Source organism: Phodopus roborovskii, unplaced genomic scaffold, assembly GCF_943737965.1.
Source record: "Phodopus roborovskii unplaced genomic scaffold, PHOROB, whole genome shotgun sequence".
Classification (NCBI taxonomy): domain Eukaryota; kingdom Metazoa; phylum Chordata; class Mammalia; order Rodentia; family Cricetidae; genus Phodopus; species Phodopus roborovskii.
The window spans coordinates 55,787-81,048 of NW_026125070.1; the positions used below are offsets into that span (position 1 = coordinate 55,787).

At 37.8% G+C, this 25,262-nt stretch overlaps 1 pseudogene; it reads right to left on the reverse strand.

The window, feature by feature from the left end:
* Positions 1-1,564: 1,564 nt before the first annotated feature.
* LOC127225655 (eukaryotic translation initiation factor 4 gamma 1-like) lies at positions 1,565-6,101 on the reverse strand (annotated as a pseudogene).
* Positions 6,102-25,262: the final 19,161 nt, after the last annotated feature.

Here is a 25,262-nt window from a genome sequence, read left to right on the forward strand (position 1 = left end):
CTCTCATCTCTTCCATGTAGATTCATCTCCTACTCTGCTTGGAATCCGACCTAACCTCTTCCTGCCTAGATATTGAACATTCACCTCTTTATTAAACATATCAGAAGGCACCTTGGAAAAGAAACACCTGTTTAATGTACAAAAGTCTTATCTAATGAAAGAATGTTACATGATATGGTTTAAAAGGAGGAAAATGGTAAAATAATGTAAATACTACAGATAATGGATTACAGTGAAAAACAGATTAGATACTAATAAATTAATCAAATTAGAGATAAGCCAACCCCATATTTAATGTGAACTTCTTTCTGTGCATTATTTTGGTATTCTCCTGTAGTGAGCAATTTTGCACTGGAGACATGGAATACATAGAAACCTCATCCCTCTCTCTCTCAGTTCCTGACGTTTTACCTTGTGACTCAATTTCCAGAGAATAAAAGAAGGAAAGAAGGAAGGTAAAATATGACAGGCTTTGTTTTGTCATTCGTTCATATTTTGTACTTTTCTAATCAAGGTTTAGCAAACCATATTGTCCTTTTAAAGTTTCAAGACTTAGAAAGCATATTCTCTTCAGGGAAGGTGGTTTGTCTAGAAGATCTCCAGGTGTGCACAACATCCACTGTGATAAATGTGCAATACTTTTGGACAGAATTTGTCTCTCATTTTGTGTAACTTTGGTTGTGGGAAATAAACCTGTAAACATGAATATAAAACTATCTGACAAACATTTGTCTTCCTAACAACTTCTACGTATAACCATACAATTATGTTCTTAAGTGATACTGTCGGGCAAGATCTGTTTTTTGTTTGTTTGTTTGGTTGGTTGGTTGGTTGGTTGGTTGGTTGGTTGGTTGGTTTTTTGAGACAGGGTTTCTCTGTGTAGCTTTGGAGCCTGTCTTGGAACTAGCTCTGTAGAGCATGCTGACCCAGAGATCTGCCTACCTCTGCCTCCCAAGTGCTGGGATTGGGATTAAAGGCATGAGCCACCACTGCCCAATTATGTTCTTAAGTATAGATGGTTTACTATACTACAAGGGAAGTCCCTGTACCTTTCAGATAAAGGCAAATAAATAAATAAATAAATAAATAAGTAATCAATGAACATTCAGAAATTTATGAATGAGGACACGAGGAAGTCATAAATATGCCTGCTTTCTACTAAAAAGTGAAATACTAAGTTATTACCATTACTCTCTTTTTTAAAATTGAATTCATGTTTAATAATTACAGACATATACCCCCAGCAATGAGGAAAGCAGTCCCAAGCGTGATTTCAGAAAAGAAAAAGGACCCTAGAAGCAGGCTGTAGTTACCCCCCCACCCCATCTCCAACCCCTGCAAAGACACAACAAATTTCAAGACTTTATATCTCTGTGTATCCCGGCGGGGGAGAAGAAGGACTCTTGGCAGCATCCTGGAGGGTGTCCCTAGGCAGCCCCAAGCCATCTTGCCTCATTAGCCACTTTATTAGCACAGACACATTGCACTACAGGCACCCACTGTTACCACTCCGCCCCTGTAGTTCCTGGCTAGGGCATCAAATTATCCATGGCCCCACCCGCCATCAGTTGTGGTCAGACTGCTCCTCCTCAGCAAATTGAAGAAGGCTGTGACAGATTTTAGGGCCACACCCTTACCCTGCTGCTCATCAGGGTCCTTGCTTCTATCCCAGCTGTAGAAAGCTTCTTCCTTCACCACGTCCTCATCATACAGAGCATCAAAGAATACCCACAGCAGGCTGGCCAGGTCACTACAAGGGCCTGGAGAGCAAAGAGTGCTTGTAGCTCCTTCTGTTCGTCACACAAGTATTTCTGTAGAAGTCTCACTTGCAATTTCAACTCTGCAACATCCACTCAGAGAAGAGTCTCAAAAATAATTGCAGAATAACAAACAGCTGTCATGAGTGCTCGAACAAATGTACTGGATGCTATCTACTGCTCATTCAGATTAGCCACTATCCAGTCACACACCCGCTGGTTACTGCTGTCCTCCTTCAACAGCTTCTCTAGCTGCCTCCACAGCTCCTCAAAGGAAAGGGACCTCTGGCCAGGAGCCTCTGACTCTTCTCCCAAGGTATACTCTGTCTTCTGTTCAACCACAAATGCGCTAACATCTTGGCCTTCTGCTACAAACTCCCTCCAGCTCAGCCCAGCCTCTCGCCACAGCATTCCCGCCTTTACGGTACCCATGCTCTTGCCTAAGAGACCCAGGATCTCCAGCAACAAAGAAGTAGCTTTGCTCATGGGTCAGAGAGGCTTCATAATTTTCCTGAAGAGCTCTCCCATGGGCACCCATCTTCCTGGAGAATGGGTGTATCAGTTCTTCCAGGTAAAACCATACATGAGGGATGTCAATTTCTATGTCCTCAGCTAATTCTAGTGTTTCATACAGTCCTTGGTAGTACTGGTCAGTAGAGAGGTGCCTTGCGCAGAGCAGCCGTTGTCCCATATCTTCACGAGCAATGGTGCTGCATTCCAGCTTGGACTCAAAGATGAAGAGCAAGGAGGGTGAAGCCAGCTCCTGGACACACTGTACTACCTCATTTATGTCACTGAGATGGAGATTATTCCTCAATGATGGCCTTAAATTTATTATCCACCTCATCCTCATAAGTGCAGCTTTTGAAGGGCTCACTGGAGGTAGAGTGGCTTCCCACGTAGCAGGATCCTGACCACGATCTTGTGTGAGGCTGGCTGCCTGGCACAGTCCCTCAGGCTGGGAAGGCCACTCTCTTCTCCACTCCTTCACTCCCTTGCTAAAACTTCTCTTGGTGGCTGGTGTTCTGGCACGATCAAGTCGGTCCCCACGATCACCTACCAGGTCACTCTGCTCTAGTTGGTCTCCCCGTTCCCTAGCTTTCTCCACCTCATTCCCAGCTCAAGCTACTCCTCTGAAAAACACACCTGTGATCTGTGTTCTCTGTGGGTAATGCTTGTTGAAGAGCCGAAAAGTGGTTCAAGGTACTAGTAGCTGGACGAGTAGCTTCTGACATTGTGTCTGAGAGCTTGGCTTCTAAGGGCTATTGCTGCCCTTGCCCCAGCTCAGTCACCCTCCCGGTGCAAAGAGCTAGTTATTGGAATCAATGGAACCAGGCTTGGTGATCTTGGTGAGCCGTGAGGTGTCAATGGGTGTCTGCCTTTGCTAATTGGGACTGTATTCCAGGCACCATCATCCACAAGTGGAAGGCCACAGCTGATGGGTAGGCCTGGAGGGCCACCCCGACGCTTGTCGCTGCCCTTGGCCATGAGCTGCTGCACTTTGATGTATTTATTCTAGGTGCTCTTTCATCTCAGCCTCCTTGTGGATCTGATCAATAGTCATAGGACCCTGATACCCCGGCGAGGCACCCAATTGCTCTGCTGCATATTTAGTACATCCTGCAACATAAAACAAATTCGAGACCAGGTTTTCTTTTCTTTAATGATTTTTTTTTCCATTTGGTTGAAATACTGATCCATTCCAGGCTTGGCTTTTGCGAAGTTCAGGTCTTTGCCAGAAGTGGTGAGAAGGCGGCAGAGGCATTCCAGAGACTTTTCACTCATAGTTCTTAAGTAGTTTGACCACACAGTCATGCATTATTACTTCTGTTCACATCTTCAGCTTGAATAACTCTCCAATAAACTTGATAGTCCCGAAAGAGCATTAGTGAGCTATGTCCCGGGCCTCTTCTAGCTCTTCTTTCAGGTGTCCCCATTCTTCTGCCGTAGCAGTTCATCCATCACTTTCTGCTTTTTTTTTTTTTTTTTTTCAAAAAACTTCATCGTCATCTTTGTCTTTATCAAATTTCTCTGGCATCGATTTGACAAGAGTTTTTGAAAATTTACAGTCACTGTTGGCTTTTCTGTAGTGGGCACGTTCAGCTCAATGAGGCAGCAGTACATTTTGGCAGAAGCCAGAGAGAAATTGGGTTCTGAAATGGCTTTCTCAAAGATGAGGTCAATAACTCTTTTGAGGCAGTCCTTGGTGTCAATGACCAGATTGGTCAACTGCTTCATCAGCTGCTGGAACATCTGGGGTGTCAGCTTGTTCAGGATAGAGCGCACCCTGCACAACAGGTGATGGGTTTTGCTTCCATCAGCATCATCTTCCCCTCGATCTTATCAGCAGCTGTCTGTTTGCTGCTGGGTTTCTAAGCCTTCATGTCTTTGTTCAGTTTTATTTCCTCAGTCATTACCACTGAGAAGATGATCTTGCGTGCTTCCTTTCATGGGCGCTGCCTGGGTCCTAGGCCAGCCAGCTGCCCGCTGGGCAGTTCCCACTTGGCCCACCCCTTGGGGGCCCATGGCAGTTGAGGATTTGTCCACAAAGGTTGGCAAAGGATGGAGTGAAATCTGGGCCAAAGTTTATGCCAGGTAGTCTGGAGGGATTCAGCGGCCGAAGTGGTATTTTATTGGCCTTGTCCAGGACCACATTGGTTAAATGGGGGCAATCCTTCTGGTTTCTGCATACTGGCAATGATAAACTGAAAGTCCAGCAGGAACTCTCTGGAATAGAGCTTCTCAAGATTCAGTTGTTTCCACTGGTCTGATTTGTACTCGTACTTCCGTTCCCCAGGCTAGATGTTCTCTGCGTTGTGAATTTTGTCTTCCTTAGAGACCCAGTTTCATCTGTTTCTTCAGACTGTTGGGGCACAGTGCTGCCCTCTGACTCTGAGTTTGAGATGCTGCCTCTGGGAGCCTGATTATCTACCTCTGGTACTGCTGGGTCCACCTCCTTGAAGGCATCCAGAAGATCACACACAAATAAGAACCTCCTTCTTATTTAGGTCTTTAATTTTCTGCTTCCTCTTTGGCACAGATACTGACACTTTGGTGGCAATTGCTACCTTTAAATTCTGAGACAACCGGGCTGAGCCAGGAGTGCTGTCAAGACTGGAAGGAGGCCTTCTGCTCCCTTCTCACTCTCAGGTTCCCTGCCTTCTTCTTCTATTTCTTCCTCCTGAGTAGGAGAAATCTCTGAAGGAGCCACAGGTGGAGTGGCATAGAGGTGGCCGGTGCCATGGAAGAAATCTCCCTGTTCCACTGACTCACTGACTGGGCTTAAGTAGACACCTGGAGGTGAGGGGACTCCATTGAGCAGTTCCTCTGGTTGGGCAGTTGGAGCAATGGGCACTGGTGATTCAGAATATGGGCTGAAAGAGGATGAGAGGCTGGCTCTATGCTTGACTCTACCTCTAGTTCCAGATCTTCAGATGGAATCATGCCATTGGGCTCCTGAGTTCCTGCCCTGTGAGGCGCCAGGGCCATGGAATCCTGGAGAGGTGTGAAAGAGATTCTGGAGTGGGCTTGCTTATTGTCACTTCTATTTCCAGTATGGGTTCAGCAAGAGGGTTCTGGAGAGAGGCAATACGGTTCCTCGGATTCATAAGAAATGGGAGTGGATTCTTCTAGAGACATTTGTATCACCCAGTTGTCAGTGTCCCCAGAAATAGAGAGGACTCCAAGATTAGACTCAGACCCCAGCTGAGATTCTATGCCAGGGCTGTGCTCTGGGCCATACAGTCCTGACTGCTCCCAATGGCTGCTCCCTGTGACCTGTCATCTGGTTTGATAATGACAGCAACCTGAGGTGACTCCCCATTAGGCTGAAGCTCCAGACTACCTCCAGTCTGTGGAGGAGTGGGGGTGTGGAGGCAGCTCTGGTCCCAGACATGATCTCTTCTGTGATATCCTTCCCTCCTTGTTTTGGGTCTCAGATCGTTTTCTGCTCCCTCTAAGAAGCAATCTGGGTTGGCGGGTTCATCAGAACTGGGACAGGAGCCACACTAGCAGGAAACTTCTGAACACCTTGGGCTGGATAATAGGCACCAGCATAGGTCCCAAACTCAGTGGCACTTGCACCCTGAGAGAAGTCTGTGGCTCCTGGCTGTACAGGGCACTGCTGTGTTGGGACAACATACATAGAACGTCTCTGTCCGGGTATATAGTAGGGTCCTTGGGAGGCTGAATAGGAGATCTGGGAAGGGATTATCATTGCTTGGGATCCAGCAAGGTAGACATGGGTAGCTGGGCCAGGATGGCTGCAGTGCTCATGGGATGGGCCCTGCTAGGGTAGACATGTTGGTGGGCATGAGAAGGCATGTACATTTGTGTTGCTTGTGGTCTGCCAAGAGGGAAAAGTTGGTTGTGGGAGTTCAGGGGACTTGGCAGGTGGAGGGCCTGTGGGTTGAGGAGCTTTGTTTATTTCTATTGTTGCCACATAGGGTTCCCCCAGCACCCCCATGGTTAAGAATAAGTCCACAGTGCAGCCTACAGGTCTGGGCATAGGAAAGCCTTTAGTCTCCTTCAGTCCATGAGGCAAAGCCCAATGTTCCCACACAGACTTAGTCCACAACCATTTCTGAATCCCTGCACAGATCCTACCCATTTACTCTCTTTTATTAACTTGTTTTCTGAAAGATCCAAGTAACTATTGCACATTATTTGTTCAAATTATCTGTTCACACAATACTCATTTCAAGAACTACAATAATATCCAGTCATATAAATGGAAATAATATGAAAAAGGTTATGCTGAATGAGGCATCATGTACCATTTTATATGATCAAGTCAATTGGAGCACTATGACTATATGACATGATAGTATATCACCAAACATGTTTCCATATGTATCTTGTGGAATGTTTTTAGAAATTAATACATGGGCTTCAAACTACATATACAGTAGTAATGTAGTAATGTTCATTTTTACACTGATATTCTATCCAATTAATTTTTATTATGCAGTTCGTTTCTTCAGATTTGGGGTACATCATAGCCTTTTTGAAAATTTTAAACTATGGAATGATACAATTTGCAATCATTTTTTTAGACCAAAGGATCTTTCCATACTTGACTTAGTAATACCATTCATAGACTAAGCGAAGTATTATAAGATAATCATAACATTATTTAAATTGTGCTAATAGTGTATTTGTTTGAGTGTAAAACAAAGTTTACTATTCAGCCCAGACTTGGCACAAATAAGTGATAGCAATTTTTTCCTGACTGTTAGCTTTACAGAAATAATACATTGTTGACAGGTATTACAGTGCCAATGTATTAGTGGGAAGGAATGTTTGTGTGTGTGTGCACACACTTGGGTGTGTGTGTGTGTCTGTGTTTGTGTATGTGTCTGTGTGTGTGTGTGTGTGTGTGTGTACATATACTTGAATATGAATGTGTGTATACCTGCTATGGAGTGCTAGATTTAACTTAAAGTGTCACTGATTCTGCTCAGATGATGATTACAGTGTCTTTTGAGAAAAGCTCTCTTAATAATCTGTAAAATATTTGCAAGCTGTTATCAATTGGAAGTAGTATCTGGGATAAGGATGGGAAATTATGTCTAATTCCTCTTTGGTCTCTTTGGTATTTTCAATTCACCTGTTCTGATCTCAGAGTCTTCACAGTTTCAGGAATTTACTTTATATATATATATATATATATATATGTATATATATATATATATATATATATACATATATATATATATATCCAAGTCCATTTAAATGAAAGCAAACATTTATAGACAATATTTGGGAATTGGGGCGTTGTTCTTTCCAAACTACTTCCTGCTGGTAAGGGGCACTGTCATGGGGGATTTGAAGAAGATTCAGAAATCCTGGCTGTAGTCTGTAAGGCTGCTTTGTCCAGCTGTTTTGAATGTAGGATCACCTGGTACTCTGTTTCAGGTGGTCTGGCTTGATCAAACAACATTAGTCTGGAAGGAATCCACACCTTTCATTTTCTGTGGAAACAAAATAGAAATCCTTTTCCCCAGTAACTTGTATGAGCTGTATAAACACAATACCTAAACAAGAGGAAAAATATATTTATAATAAGATTAACCTTAAATTTGTATAAATATGTCAAAATCCACACTAGTACAAAGTATTCATTTCTATATCATATTCCCACTTTAAAAAAAAATAAAAAGAGAGATTTGCTTTGCTTATTAACCATTTATAACCAACCTCATTAAATTGAAAAGAAACATTTATAAACAATATTTGAGTATTTGGGTGTAGTTTTCTTCAAATTGCTTCCTGCTGTTGGGTGCTATGTTAAAACCATGGAGATCCCGAAAAAACACAGAAACCTGTCCAAATCCTGAATATAGTAGTCTGAGGCTGCATCGTTTCAGGTGTTTTTGGATGTTGGGTCACTGCTTCAGGGGGTCTTGCTTGATGAAACCATATTAGAATGGAAGGAATCCACAGGTTTTCATTCTCTGTGGAAACAAAAATAAAATATCTTTTCCAAAGTAACATGTTCTTAGACTTAAATTTTGAAGTTAAAGCATTTTAAAAATATATAAGTTGGATTAAGTAAGCAGCATTGATAATAAAATATCTTATAGCAATTATTGTTCCTTCCCCTCCTCTGCATACTTTCCATCTTTATGTGGCTTTTTTATTACTCTATAATTTTTGTTACTTTTATTTTTTTCATTTTTTTGAGACATGGCTGTTCTATTTAACTTTGGCTGCCCTTGAACTCACTCTGTACACTAGTCTGCCTTTGTAATCACAGAGATCTGCTTGCCTCTGCCTCCCTCCTAATGCTTGGATTAAAGGCATGTGCCACCATTGCCCATAATCACTTTAATCTGTTTCTTTTCTCTCATAAGCCTAGGTATATTTTTAAACATACTATACACTCTCTAGAGGTTTTACATCATCTGAGTCTGTCTTTACAGTATATGTCTTTCATTTTCTAGCCAAAAGTCTTTAATCTGCTAAACAGCATTGGTAAAAGAGCCCAGGTTTTTACCACTTATGCTAAGTCAGTAAACCACTTTTAGAAGAGCCATGGGCTTCTCCTTGTCTCAAACAGAACCCAAATGAGAAAATGCTGCTACCAACAAGCTATGCTTGTATCTGTTCTTTTGTTTTTAGAATCCCTTTTTAAGCTTTTGTTAGATTTTACATGAGATTTCTCACCCTGCATGTCTGTGCCATTTTGTGGATGACAGTTTCCACCCTTCCAACCAGGTCTCACAACCACTTCAGACCCAAATAAACTCACAGATGCTATATTAATTATTAAACTGTTGGCCAATGACTAGGGCTTCTTTTTGGCTAGTTCTGTCTTAATTATTAACCTATTTCTATCAATCTATACATTGCTACAAGGCTGTGGCTTACCCAGTAATGCCTGGCATGGTGTTACTCATCTGGAAGCATTGTGACTCTTTGTGGAAGGCTCAATTTACTGACCTTTCCCAGATTTCTCCTTGTCTCCTAGACCCACTTAACTTCCTTCCTCATTGACTGAACACTGTTTTATCCATTACCCAATAAGAGAAATATATATACAAGAGGACAACCCCATCAAATTAGACATATTAGAATTTATTTATATTAACTTTCAGTTACATAGTTGACTTTGATAGAAATTATGTAATATCATAAAATTAATTTCTGTTTGGCAAACATTTACATTATATTCACAATGACAAGGATGGAAAGTCTAGCGAATATTACATTTCAAGAAATGTAAAGAAGTCTTGATTACCAATTTTGGTCTGCAGCAAGAGATATATTATCTAAAGTAATAATATAGTCTTATTTATCAAATTAATGCTGACTCATGAATGGACTGGATCTTATTTCTTTAAAAAAAAGGACTTCAAATATCTGGCAAAAAATTGGAAGTGTACTAATAATATGACATAGTGACAAATGAGTTAGCAAATTCAGAACAAGTTATCTAAAATAAACCTTGTGTAGGGATCAGCATCCCTACACAAGGAATGAGCAGAAATTCTGTTTTCATAGACAGTAAAAATGCTCTCTTATTTCTTAAATTTTCTTCTGTGAACTTGACAATAATGTTTATTTTCCATGGAATGATGAAAAGAGGTTTCAAAGGTTATACAAAGCATGAAATATCCATTTTAGTAATCACTTTAAGATACACAGACTATTTTAATAAAGTAAAATTGTCTAACTATTTTATGTGTCTTCTGATAAAATAGTGTTTTCCTTAAAGGCAAATTCATATACTCTTCATTTTCATATTATTTAAGACACTAATTATTACTTGATCTTCAAACTCATTATGTGATGAATTAAGTGACATTTTTAGAGGTCATATTTCCTCAAATAGATAATAATTTTAATAAGAATATCTAGTATAATCTGTTAAGATTATGTTAGAAAATGTTTCCTATTTTAAATATTTTATATGTCATATTTTCCTTTTCATTTTTCAATTTTAAGGTTAATTAATGCAATAATATATTGATGCAAAAATTGATGTTTAAACAATATCATGAAAATAAAATAAGAATACTATTTACACACATATATCATGCCCCATGTTTGTCAAGAAATTACAACATCAATATGCAGCATAAGCATATAATACATAGAGTTGAATTCATGTCATATCATGGCCTGCTGAAAAATGAAAAGGCTTAGGGAAGATTTATACAAGAGCATTGAAAGCAAGAATTGAATGATTTTTTATATAGAACAATGCAAGGGAAGATTTCTTTATGTTTAGATATAAGTACATATTAAATACTTTTGAAATAAAATACTAAGCTTACATATGTTTAGAGAAGTATTTCTAAGCTAATTTTAAAATCATTTCCTACTGACCACACTACCCTTAAAAGATAAAAAACCATAATAAAATTTAGCTTTATAACTGTATACTAATCACATTTCACTTACTGCTCTGCCATATGTTTACACTGATAATTACCTATAGGGATTAAGTTCTATGGAGTAAATATTTTGCTTGTTTTTGTGGTATTTTTTATTTATTTTTGATATTATAACTCAGATATATTTCTGACTTCCTTTTCAATCCTTTAAAGTATTCCATGTAAACCTCTCCTCCTTTAAATTTATGGACTACATTTTCACTAATTTTTGTATGCATGTATTGAGTTAGTATAATGTTACTTGTATGTATGTTTTCAGGGCTGACCTTCAGGCATCTGACAAATAGTTGGTATGCTCTTTTTTTGGAATGACCATATCACTGATATATATTTTACCATCATGTAAGACATAAATAATTTTTTGTTGAAAATTTTAACAACTACAATTAGAAGACAGAAAATTCACTAATGGAAAGGTTGTGTGTGTGGAGTGGGTATTCCTAGCATCAATCATTTTACCATGCTTGAAAGCAACTAAAATTTTAAACTGTTTTAATTAGCTTTCTGACAACATATAAAGTTACTCTTTAAACTTATTTCTTATTTTATATTCATTATTGGAAGATATATTTGTCAGGTAAACAAGAGAAGATGCATCACTTTTAATTAAAAGAACACATGTTTCAAGATAGGTAAAACAAAGATAAAGGAGGCATGGGTTGATAGATTACCAATTCTACTGTGAAGCCTTTCATCACCTATGCATTTATCTGGGTCTTTGCTTCAGCTTTATGTTATGTCCACATATATCTCAAAGGTCAATTATTTTGTAGTGCAGTGCATTGACCATAAACATTGTACAGGAACAGAATCCTGAATATTATAATTTTTATTGCTGTTATTAAGTATAAATTTGACACTCAAAATGTTCCTGGATACTTTTTACTTCCTTCCATTTAAATCAACTTGCACAGTAGTGCTGAAAAATAGGTATGCTTAAGTGTGTTTATCTACAATTTCACAGAACTGTTAGACCATAAGCTACAATGCTCCTATCTTAATACCATTTGAAACAAAACAAACAAACAAAACATAAAGAGAGACTGGAAATTCAGTGTGCAATTTAGAATAAGGCAGATAACTCTGTAAATGCTCTCTGTTCATTAATTGAATTAATCAGATTCTCCTCAAGTTCTTTGCCTCTACCTTTGTTTTTTGATTAAAGAGCCATTTCATTGTAAGTGCTCTTGTTAGGATTAAATCCTCTGGGAAAACACTTTATCAGGTTTATGTCAGATGAAAAAATCATTTTTGAGTTGAAATGGTGTATTTGTGCAAATATGCATGCATTAGCACAAACACATACTTGTAAAGTATTAGAAAGAGACTATCTGCCTGAAGTAGTAAAACAGTAGATACATATGGGTCTCTGTGTTGGGAGGAGTATATGAGATAAAGTAATAATTTCGAAATTATCACACATTAACCTACAGAAACATGTCAACTGTCCTACGATAACCAGGAAAATATAGCTTTCAAAAACAAAGAATGATAATATCATTTCATATCTATTTGCCTTTATCCCTTCCCTTCATTCTCATGAATTTCATGAAAAAGTAATTATTATTATAATTATAATAGTAAATATTACTATAATTAAAAAGTAACTATTGTTATATATGTTCCCATATGCTATAGTGTATTATATGTTATATGATATATAATACATGTAATATATCTTTGAGATTATATATATATATTTATGTATATATATATATATATATATATATATATATATATATATATATAAAATCATTAGTGGTTAAAATGGGACATATATTGCTTTAGTATAAAACTTGAGTTTGAGTCTCATGTCTCATAAAATGGGTCTCAAACTACAGGGGTCTGTGACTGCTTGAATAAGAATGGCCCCCCAATTATATGTTTGAATTTTTACTTCCAAGTTGATGGAACTGTTTTGGAAACAATAGGCAAAGTGTCCTTGTTGGAGGAACTGTGCCATTGGAGATTTTTATACTTCAAAAGCCCATGCTATTACCACTTAGCTTGCTCTGCCTTCTACTTGTTGATCAATATTTAAGCTCCAAGCTACTGTTCCAGGTCCATGCCTACCTACCTTCCTGTTGCCATGCTCATTCCATGATGGTAATGGACTTTATCTATCTGAAATCACAAGATCCAGTAACTTCTTTCCTGTTTAAGTTTTCACATTATCTTGTCATATCATAGCAACAGAAAAGTAACCAATACAGATCATTTCACATTCTTCTTGTCTCTGTGAATGTACTCATGCTCATACTTCTATATAGACATAATTATGCATGTAAGAAAAATTAAAAATAAAAACTTCACACTTCTCTGGTTTAACCTAATGATATAGGTGTATGAAAGAGCTCCCTGGAAAAGTGATGGAAGATGTCATTCTGTTTATGTTTCTCATACTGGTTAATGAATAAAGCACTGCTGGCCAATAGGAAAGGAAGACAGGAGGGACTAGTAGACAAGGAGGAAAGAGGAAGTAGTAAGGGGAGTCAAGATGGAGAGTCTGGAGAAAGCAGGAAGGCAGCCGGCTCTCCGATAAGAGCACGTGAAAATATTAGATTAACAGAAATGGGTTATTAATCAAGACAAAGCTAGCTGATAAGAAACTAGTACCTGGCCAACAGCATTATATCAAATACAGAGTCTCAGTGTGTTAATTGGGGTTGGCACGGTGGTGGGACAAGACCGGAGGTGGGCAGAAAGACCCTACTCCTTACAGGAAAGGTTTTTGGAACTCAGTGGAATATTTTGTAATGTTTTTTTTTCTCATAATGCTTTGTTTTAGCATATTTACTTTATGATTATTTTGCATTGTACATTAGAATATCTTATGTGTTTTATTGTGTTTCTTAGTTTATCCTACTTTTGTTTGTTTGTTTGGATGATTGGTTAGCTTTGTTTTATACAGGTATGGTTGTTTTGTTATGCCTGTTTCTTTTCAGAATATGTTATATAGGAAATCATTTCAAAAGAAATTTTAAAAGACAAGCCAAATGATGCCAAAATGTTCTTCAAAATAGTTTTATAGAAAGATATGGTGCAAGTAGTAAACAGACATTATATTGGATGGAAAAAAAAAACTATGTCACATGTATACCCTGAGGTAATATTTACCTATTCTAGTCCTATGTACATGTTCAATGAAATATAGGTCACAAGCCACAGATGTGTGTGTGTTATGGTATAGTAGTAAGGGTCAAAAAAGTGACAAATACGTAAACAACCTATTTGGTCATAATGTCTAACTGTAAAGCCCAAGGCATTTGCCAATAATGACATTTCTGTCTCATTGTCTTAGCCTTTCAGATTTCACATATGTATCATTATTTTTAGTTAAATGAGATACATTAGAGATTTTTGCACTGGCCATTGAGTATGAAGATAAATAGCTTTATAAGCGATAAATCTTTAATAATGATTAACATAATCATAAGCAAAATAAATACAAAATAATGAACCATTCCCATGCATACTTGTATGGTAATAATTTATACATAGTTGTTAATATTTTTTTGAAAATTAAAATCTATTAGAATGTACTTCAATGGGTAAAGGTAGATGACACACTTATACAAGAATATCTATGTGAAACCCATCATATTATAATTAATTCTTAAAAATAAAATTTATATTAAACAACATATATAAGGTAAGGGCCAGAGAGATGTCTTGCAGAAGAAGCCTGATGTCATGCATTTAGTCCCGAGTCCACAAATATGAAGTGAGTGGTGACTATTGTACTTGTCTCTTGAAATACTCATTGTGTTATATGTCTCACTCTATCTCTCTCTCATCTATATCTCTGTGTATCACTCTCAGAACATACAAAACAATAATTATAAGTAGGAACTTACTCTCCACACACTGATAGCAAGGCTCCATTGAAGAAGAAAACACCTACACAATATATTGAACATGGAGATGTTTAGTCTTTACTCACATGTTCCCCTGTGTTTGGAATAGGGAGGTATTCTGTGTCCCCTCAAATGAGAATTCTAAAAGATAATTTAAGGTTTGTAGAGATAGTTCTCCTGATGTTCTTGAAAAGTCCTGGGATTCATTTTTCAGCATCCACAAGTTGCCTCACAACTACAACCATGTATAACTTCGATTCCAATAAGTCAGATGCCCTTTTCTGGCTTTTTCAGGTACAAGGTATGTACAACACACACACACACACACACACACACACACACACACACACACACACACAAACACTAGTATAGGCCGGTTATTGTTTCCCTTCTTTTACTACTTGTAATTATTCCCTACATCCTCTGCCATAAATATCCATTACATTTCTCCATCTTGTTAGAAAAAAATAGGCTTCTTTGAGATAAAAAGTGAATAAAATAAAATAAAGTAAATGAAATCAAACACATCTGAGCAGGTAAGACAAACATTAAGAATAAAAAAAAAGAGAGAGAGAGAGAAGAATTAAGAATCCTAATCATTTACACACTCAGGAATAAAACCATTAAATTGTTTGGTACAGACCCATGCAGACCCTGTATAAACTGCATCAAGCTCTCTGAATTCATATGAGCTGTACTTTTATTGATTCATGGTATCTTTTTTTCTTGGCACACTCCATCCCCTCTGGTTCTTACCCTCTTTCTGGCTCTTCCTCCTTGGGATTCTGTCAGTTCTGAAGAGGAAGGTTAGAGCCAGTCAATAATCAGAGAATGAGAATGAGAGAGCTTGAGAAATTTTATTTAAAATTTGCATTATATATTCTAAGGAATAATCAAGGTTCAAAAAAAAAAAAAAACAAATAACAAGAAATTGATGCATTATTTCAGAAAATAGAAAAAATGATAATGTGACATAGTGATTTATTCTGTGGTGGATTGCACTAGATAAAATGAACTTGAAATTCAGTCTGGCTTTTAAATGATATATGTGTATTTTCCTTGTGATGTGACTTTTATTTTTCAAAGCTCTTACTTTAATGGTGGAACTGTATAGATTTAGGTCACATTGGTTAAATTACATTTTATCTTGCCATATAGAAGATTAAGGATAATCTCTGGAGCAGTTTTTATTTAAATTAGCCCTTGAAAGATTTTTGATTGCATGCTCCCATGAGATGTGAATTGCAGAGCGAAAACACAAGCTCTGTGCATTCTCCCATAATAGACTTGGGATGACATAAATTTAGTTTATGGGATAATCATTTTGTAATTACATGAGCAGGTACAATGAATGAAGCAGGTAATTTGGAAATAGTAAAATGCTTAATAAATTGCTAGAGAAACCCATTCCTTTTTAAATGTGATCTCATACTTCCAATTCTTCATTGACAATGTTAACCTCATAATACAAAATAGGAACTATTTGGTGGCATTTGATTAAATTACATGCCATTATTTTAGGAAGAAGACTTATTGTAAACAAAAACATTGGGCAACAGAAGTAATAAGATTCATGATGTAACTTAAAATATTAAGATATCACTATTTTATTCAGGAATTTATAGGATGTAGATTTTGAAATAAAAGCAGACACTCATGGATTTAATTAGGAAAACCATAAGTTACAGAGTAATAGCAGAATTTAGAGGTGCCAATCTATGGAAAAATGAAGCACAATCATTTTGATTTTATGTAAAGGGGTGAGATTAAGTAGAAATGTTCTTAAATGTAAAACATAATAAAATAGTAGATTTGGACCGTCAAAGAAAATTTTTATTCCATGCAAACTATATGGCTGGTATCTCCACAATGTCCAATGACTACATGTGTACAAGTGAGTAATGGATTTCAGAATGTAGCAGGAAAGACAAAAATTCAACTTTAGTGACGGTAACTGGAGGTATTCATGTATGTACCACAGTTTATCATGTTAAAAAATATCTTGTGATTTGAATGGGATTTTGCCCATAGGATAACATATTTGAATGCTTAGACACAAGGGAGTGAAACTGAGAAGGAATAGGAGATTTGACACTGTGGGAAGAAGTGTGTCTCTCATGGTGGGATTTGTGGTTTTAAAAACCCATTCTAAACCTACTGCCTTTCTCTTCATGCTTCCTGAGGAAAAGGATGCCAAGCTTATAGTTACTGCTCCAGAGCCATGCAGGTCTGCTTCCCACCATAATGGTCATGGATTAACCACCTAAATCTGTAATAGATTCCCCAATTACATATATCAGTTTTTAAGGGTTGCCTTGGGCACAGTGCCTCTTCACATCAAGAGAACAGTAAATACAGAGTAGCCATCTAACCAAATCAATCTACATATTCATGTAATTCCAATTAAAATCCAAAGAAAATTCTTCACAGATATGGAAAGGATAGTTTTCAGCTTTATCTAGACACACACACACACACACACACACACACACACACACACACACACACACTTAATTAAGAAATTCCATATAAAAGATAACCTTCCAGGGGTATTACCATTCTTGATTTCAAGTTGTACTATAGAGATATAGTAATAAAAACAACATGGGATTGTCATAAAATCAGACAGATGGATAAATACATGCTATCAAACTGAAGAGAAAAACGTAAGTCCACACCCTTGTGGATATCTAATATCTGACACAGAAGTCAGAAATACACAATGGAGAATGAACAGCATCTTTTACAAATGGTGCCAGTTAAACTAGATGACTACATGTAGAAGTTGCAAATGAATCTATACATATCACTCTGCTTAATATTTAACTCCAAGCAGATTAAAGAACTCATTATAAAACTAGATACACTGAAGCTAAATAGAAGCAAAATTGAGGGAATAGTCTTGAACTCATGATCATAGAAATTATTCCCGAATACAACACCAGTACAGATGTCAAAAGCAATAAGTAGAACTTCAGTAAACTGAAAAGCTCCTGTCGGGCAAATGATACCATAATTCAGACAAGTGTCAGGCTACAGAATGGGATATCAGATATCCAAAGTACATAAAGAACTGAAAAATGAGAAGTAATATGGACACCAAGAAAACAATCCTATTAAAAATAGTATGTAGAGATAAACAGTTGTCAGAAAATGAAAAACAAATAGCTGAGAGGTACTTAAAGTGATATTCAACATCCTTAGTCATTAGGGAAATGCAAATGAAAATTGTTTATACATTCTGTCTTATACTTATCAGAATGGGAGAGATCAAGAAAACAAATGAAATGCCACACTGGCAAGTATTTGGATTAAGGTAAACACTCAGCCATGGCTATTGGGAGTATTAACTTGTACAGACAATATGAAAATCATCATGGAAGCTAGGAATTCAGTCTGGAAGCTAGGAATAGATCAACTTCAAGATTAAGAAAAATCATTCTTGGGTATATACCCAAAGGAATTATGTCTCCACTGCAGAAAGACTTGCTTAACCTCATTCAGTGATGGTCTATTCATAATAGCCAAAACTTAGAAACCCATTGATGCCCTTCATCCATTGAATTAAAAAGGAAAATAAGGTAAATGTATACAAGGGAACAATATGAAACCTGTTAAAAACATGATTATGAAATTCAAAGGTAAATGGATAGAACAAGAAAAATACTATTGTGCATGAGACAATCCATACACAAAATGTCAAATATTGTATGTTATTTGTTAGTATTTAAGACTTTTATGGCATGTTAAAATACATGTAACTTTAGGGTAAAGGACTGGTCAGAGGAGAATCTTCCAAGGAACTTAGAAAATGAGTATATAGTTAAAAGAGTAGAGTAGAATGTGAGGATTAAGTGGGTGAGGGAAGAGTTGGCTGAAAGGAGGGCTAGACAGGGACAGACAACTAACAATAAATGTCATTTGAGGAGACACTTGGAAAACTCCTAGAAGCTTCTCAAAATATTTACATTTGTAAGAGAAATCTAGATGGCATCACCAAATTGCTACACATATCTTAAAGCACTTAGTGAAATTTGCAATGCCAGGAATGGCTTGCATCTAATTGATTTTCTGGTCAAAGGGGTCTCATGGAAACTCCCAGACAACTCTGACTATTGCCAAGGCTACGGGTTGCTCTTCACCAATTTATCATTGAAAACAATATTTAATATAATTCAATTACAAGAAGAAGTCAACCCCTTGCCAAAATAGAGCATCTTTCATGACTAGTTTTCACATTAATGGATGGTACTTTGCATGATATCATATGCTAAAGGTAATGACCAACCCAGCTATGTATTATGCTGTCTAAAATCTAGATCTAGCTTTATGATATACTAATAAAATAAAATTGTACCATAAACATTCCAGGAATAATTAACCACTCTCTGATTGGACATGAGGTTCACTTCATGAGATGAAACTCATGCCTGACATTGCATGATGAGCAAGGACCAGAGAGAGATAGTCCTTGGTCCTAGTTGAAAAACAAGATATTCTTTTTCTACTAAAAAACAGCAGCAATAAATAGGAACTTCCATCAACATTTTTCTATACTCATAGATATTGTCTCACTGAGCTATCATTTGAAAATCCCTCCTGGAGTAGATGAGAAGTAACATAGAGACTCCTAGTTTGTCAATATATAGATAATGAGAAATGTTAACACACTTCATCCAAAACTACACTCAGGAATCAGGGAATTAGACAAAAGAGGAGACAGAAAGATTGTAAGAGCCAGATGTGATGGATGATACTAGGAAATAGTGTCTTGCAGAAACAACAACACCAATTTACATATGAAATATCAGAGATATGAATGGGTTCAGAGCTTACATGGGTTCAAGTTACGTGTAATGCCCACAGTAAATGTAGAAAGTGGATATGAGATCCATTCCCAAATCAAGATATTATCTATTATTGACAAATGCTTATAAATGAATATCAGGTTTCTATAATAGACTGTCACTGGTTATATAAACCACACCAGTGATTTGGTACCTAGGTGCCTAATTAGTGCAGTTCATGCATTTGTCTGTAAAATTAGTCCTCATGCATAAAAGCTGATGGCCAACAAAAAAGTCAATGAGGTTTTAGAAACACTTTTTTTCTAAATAATATATTGCTTTCTTTAGGCATTTAAAAATCAAATCTTAAGAGTTGTTTGCTTGTGTATTATGATTTTATATTTTGGTTTTAGTATTTGTTGTTTATTATGTGTGCTTTTTTATGTTTGGTTTGTTTTATTTTGTATGAAAATACTTCCAGTGAAAATAAAATAAAGAGGGGTAGATACCCTCTGCCCAAACACAGAACAAACCTGTCAGAAGACCAAGTAGGGCAGCAACACATCTACCACTCCCACTCTCTAGTTTCTCTGGGGCAAAAACCTCAAACCCACATCTAACCACCAATAATGCTTGTCAGAAAACAAGGTAGGCCACCTGCCCCGACTCTCTCCTCTCTCAGTTATCTCTGGCAGACACCTCATTCCCAAACATAAGCCATGCCTATTAGACATCCAGGTAGGCTTCTATTAAGCCACCCACCCACAGACCTTCCCCACTTTACCTTGCAATAGATCCAATATTTCATTGCCCCCACCTCCTCTTTGTTTAGTCTTAGCCCCCAACACAAGCAGTTGATGCCTCCCTGAACAAAATTCACCCATGCAAGAAGATCACATATTCTGCCAGTTCAAAGACCTAATCCATACTCTTGGTGACCCCTGTCTGACAATATCCCTGATTTACCTCCTCACTTAGTTACCATCATTAGGCCTGGAAATGTAGTGGACACTTCATGCTGGACCAGAGGCCACAGTGGCCACCAGAACTCCAAGTAGGCCAGCCACACACACACACACACACACACACACACAAACACACACACACACACACACACACACCCTTCTCTCTCTCTCTCTCTCTGCTCTCATCTTAGACTATACCTAATCCCTTCTCTACTCTTCTACTCTTGCCATTGTCCCCTCCTCTGGTCTTTATCACTGTATATCAGCCTCCAATTTCATCTGAGATTCCCTGTCAGATCAGAGGCTGTGAAGACCACCATAACTCCTGTCCACAACATGGGTTGAGACCCTCTTGCTCAAGAAGAGACTACATGGGCTATAAGAAATATATTCCCAACTTGCATGAAGACCCCTTACCTGATCATAGGGCAGAAAAGCAAAGAGCAAACAGACACCAAGAAACAAAATACTTATCTAACAAAGACTAACTCAGAATTTGGCAACTAGATTTATAATCATCCCAAGCCTAGATACATGAATGCTGGTATAAAAACACAATCAACAACAGCCAGTGAAATATGTCACTATCATCAAGAAGCTATCCTAATATAGCAATCGCTGAATATTCCAACACAAAATTATCTTAAATCAATGTGACGAAGATGATAAAAATCCTTAAAAAATGAATAAAAATAAATCCCTTAAAAACTTGAGGGACTCTCTCTCTCACTCTCTCTTGTCTTCTATTCTTACCCTGACTCAATCTTCCTAGTCATACGTGCTTTCCTCTTGATTGTTTACAAATATGTGTATATCTTCATGCTTTGGAAGTAGTTTGAGAAATATTTTGAAATTTTTTTAGAATATATAATATATGTAACCCCTCCAGCATTAAAGGGAATAAAATAATGAACACATACTTTCCAAAAAAAAAAAAAAAAGAGTGGTAACAGACATAGAAGTTTCTGTCTCACCAGATTCCACAGCCCTTTAGTCTTAAATAAACACAGAGAGGCTTATATTATTAGTAACTAGCTCTTATAACTTAATTCCACCCATAACTCTTACCTATGTTTAGCCATTTAGCTTGGTACTCAGTAAGGCATTACCATCTTGCTTCCTCTGTCTGGCTGGTGACACTGGATCTGCCTTTCCTCTTCCCAGAATATTCCTAGGCTTGGTCAACTGACCTATATTTTCTACATGGCTACTGGCCATTCAGACTAGCTATGTAGACTAAACTGGCCTTGAACACACAGAGATCTGCCTGCCTCTGCCTCCCTAGTTCTGGGATTAAAGGTGTGTTCCACCAATGACCAGCTAAATCAGCATTTTTATTAAAACAATACAAGTAACAAATCATTACAGTAAACAAGATCCCACAGCAGTAGTAGTCCTGGCCTGAACCATCAGGCCTGACTCTGGTTGCTAATTTTCATATTTAAAATTATAAATTTTGACCTTTGAGTACTCTAACTCAAGTTGTTCACTCATCACTTGTGAAGTATCAAATTGGTACTATGATTTTGCTTCTGACTAAACTTTCCTTTTGCTTCACAGTATTGTGCACCCTTCTAAACAAATATAAGCATGCCAACTTGAACCAGACTCTCTACTTTGTCTGAAAAATTGTGAGAGCTAATGCTTCTTTTTCACTTATTTTATTTCTTTTTTTTTATGCATATAGAGTATTTTTTATTTAATTTTATATAACAAACTCCAATTAAATGAAAACAAACATTTATACACAATATTTGGGAATTTGGGCGTCGTTCTTTCCAAACTACTTCCTGCTGGTAAGGGGCGCTGTCTTGGGGGATTCGAAGAAGATTCAGATATCCTAGCTGTAGTCTGTAGGGCTGTTTTGTCCAGCTGTTTGGAATGTAGGATCAGCTTGTACTCTGTTTCAGGCGGTCTGGTGTGATCAAACCACATTAGTCTGGAAGGAATCCACATCTTTTCATTTTCTGTGGAAACAAAAATAGAAATACTTTTCCCCAGTAACTTGTTCTTCAACTTAAATTTTGGAGTCAAAGCGTTTTTTTTTTTTTTTGTTTTTTTTTTTTATTATTATTATTTTACATGTCGATCCCAGTTCCCTCTCCCTCCCTCCCTCCCTCCCCCCAAGCCCTCCCTCCCTCCTTCCTTCCTTTTTGCCCTCTCTACCCTCTCCCATGCACTCTAAACACCCTCCCCTCCCAACCCCCCACCACAATACAATATGTAGGGGAATGCCATCCAGTTGGGGTCATGTAGATCTGACAGGTCCTGTGAAGTAGGGACTAGGGCTTCTCTCCTATCTCTAGAATAAGGCAGTTATCCCTCCATGGGGGATATGTTTGCAAAGTTCTTTTGTGCACCAGGGATACATCCTGGCTCCACTGTCTGAGGTCTCTTAGACTGCTCAGACCTTCTGGCTGAGACCCATATTCAGGGGGGTCCGAGTCAGACCCCTGTTGGCTTCCCAGCTATCAGTCTAGTGGCCCTTAGCTCCTCCTTGTTCAGGTAAGCTGTCTCTATGTACTTCTACCGCATGGTCTTGTCCTCTCCATCTGCTTCTGGGTTCTAGTTTGACTCAGTGTTTATGTATGGGTGTTTGCTCCTGTTTTCAACAGGCATTAGTTGAGGACTCCATGGAGAAGTGAGTTGTTGATCTCACTCTCCGGGAAGGGCATTTATGATAGCCTTTCCACGGAAGCTGAGATTGTTAGTTGGGAGCAGTCTTGTAGTTCCCTCGACCTTTCTTTGTGTTCAACTTTATCTTCAAACCAATATTGGCTCCCTCTTTTATGTTCTCTCTCTCTGTCTCTGTCTCTCTCTCTCTTTCCTATTTTCCATTCCTAACCAGGCTCAATCCTCCTGGTCGCACATGCCTTCCTCTCCTCCCTCTCATTTTCTCCTACTTCTCTCTCCATTAGCTGTCCTCCCCCACTATACCTGAGGTCTGGGGGACTTGTCCCTTCCCAGTTCTGTGAGGGACTTTATATGAATCTCTTAGAATACAACTTGTATCCTAGTTCCTCTGGTGATGTGAATTATAGGCTGGTGATCATTTGATCTAGGTCTAAAATCCATATATGAGTGAGTACATACTGTGTTCCTCTTTTTGTGACTGGGTTACCTCATTCAGGATGGTTCCTTCTCAAGTTCCAGTCCAGCCCTCGTCCTCTTCTGCCGGCTATTGGCCAGAGAGAAGCCTCCTAGAGAGCTTGGACCACACAGAGATACAGACACTGAATCTTTGATCCACATAAGCCCATCTGGGAAGGACCATAGAGAGAGGGAAGAGACACCACCAACACCTACAGGAAGAAACTATGGGAAGAAGGCAATACAAGAGAACACCTAACAACAGAAAGACAAACATGACACCACCAGAATCTAGGGAATCTACACCAACTAGAATGGAACACAACAACAAAGCAGAGGAAGCAGAAGGGTACGACTTAAAAATCACCATCATAAAAATGATAGAGGCCCTCAAAGAAGATATGAGAAAATCCCTTAAAGAAATAGAGGAAAAAACAAACAAAAAAGTGGAAGAAATGAACAAATTCCTTAAGGAAAGTACAGAAAGCCAAGAAAAAACAATTGACCAGGTGAAGGAAACGGTTCAAGATTTGAAAACCGAAATTGAGAAAATAAAGGCAACACAAATGGAAGGAATGCTGGAAATTGAAAAGCTGGGCAAAAAATCGGAAACCACGGACACAAGCATAACCAACAGAATTCAAGAGATGGAAGAGAGAATCTCAGGCGCAGAAGATAAACTAGAAGAAATAGATTCATCGACCAAAGAAAACCATAAATCCAACAAATCCTTAACACACAATATCCAGGAAATGTGGGACACCATGAAAAGGCCAAACCTAAGAATAATAGGCATAGAGGAAGGTGAGGAAGCCCAGCTCAAAGGTGCTGAAAACATATTCAACAAAATCATCGAGGAAAACTTTCCAAATCTGAAGAAGGACATGCCCATGAAAGTACAAGAAGCATACCGAACCCCAAATAGGCTGGACCAAAGAAAAAAAGACCCCTCGACATATAATAATCAAAACACCTAGCAAACAGAATAAAGAAAAAAATATTAAGAGCAGCGAAGGAAAAAGGACAGGTAACATATAAAGGCAGACCTATCAAAATTACACCTGACTTCTCCATGGAAACCCTCAAGGCCAGAAGGTCCTGGATAGATGTTCTAAAAGTATTAAGAGAACACGGATGCCAACCTAGGCTACTATATCCAGCAAAACTCTCAGTCAATATAGATGGAGAGAACAAGATATTCAATGACAAAACCAGATTTTCCCAATATATATCTACAAATCCAGCCCTACAGAAAGTATTGGAAGGAAAATTCCAACCCAAGGAAGGTAACTACGCCCACAAAAATGTAGGCAACAGATAATCCAACTACACCAGAAACCTAGGGTGAAGCAGAACAAATATATTCACAATACCACTGCCAACAACAAACCTAAATCAAACAACCATCAACAATCAATGGTCCTTACTCACCCTCAACATTAATGGTCTTAACTCACCTATAAAAAGACACAGATTAACAGAATGGATACGAAGACAGAATCCATCCTTCTGCTGCATACAAGAAACACATCTTAGCTCCAAAGATAGACATTACCTCATGGTAAAGGGTTGGGAAAAGATTTTCCAATCAAATGGAAATAAGAAGCAAGCAGGCGTAGCTATCCTAATATCTAACAAGCTAGTCTTCAAACCAAAACTAGTCAAAAGAGATGAAGACGGTCATTTCATATTCATCTCAGGAGAAATCCATCAACACAAAGTCTCAATTCTGAACATCTATGCCCCTAATACAAAGCCACCCACATTCGTAAAAGAAACACTACTAAAACTCAAAGCTCATATAAAACCTCACACACTTATAGTGGGAGACTTCAATACACCACTCTCAACACTAGACAGGACCACAAATCAGAAACTCAACAAAGAAACAAAAGAATTAACAGAA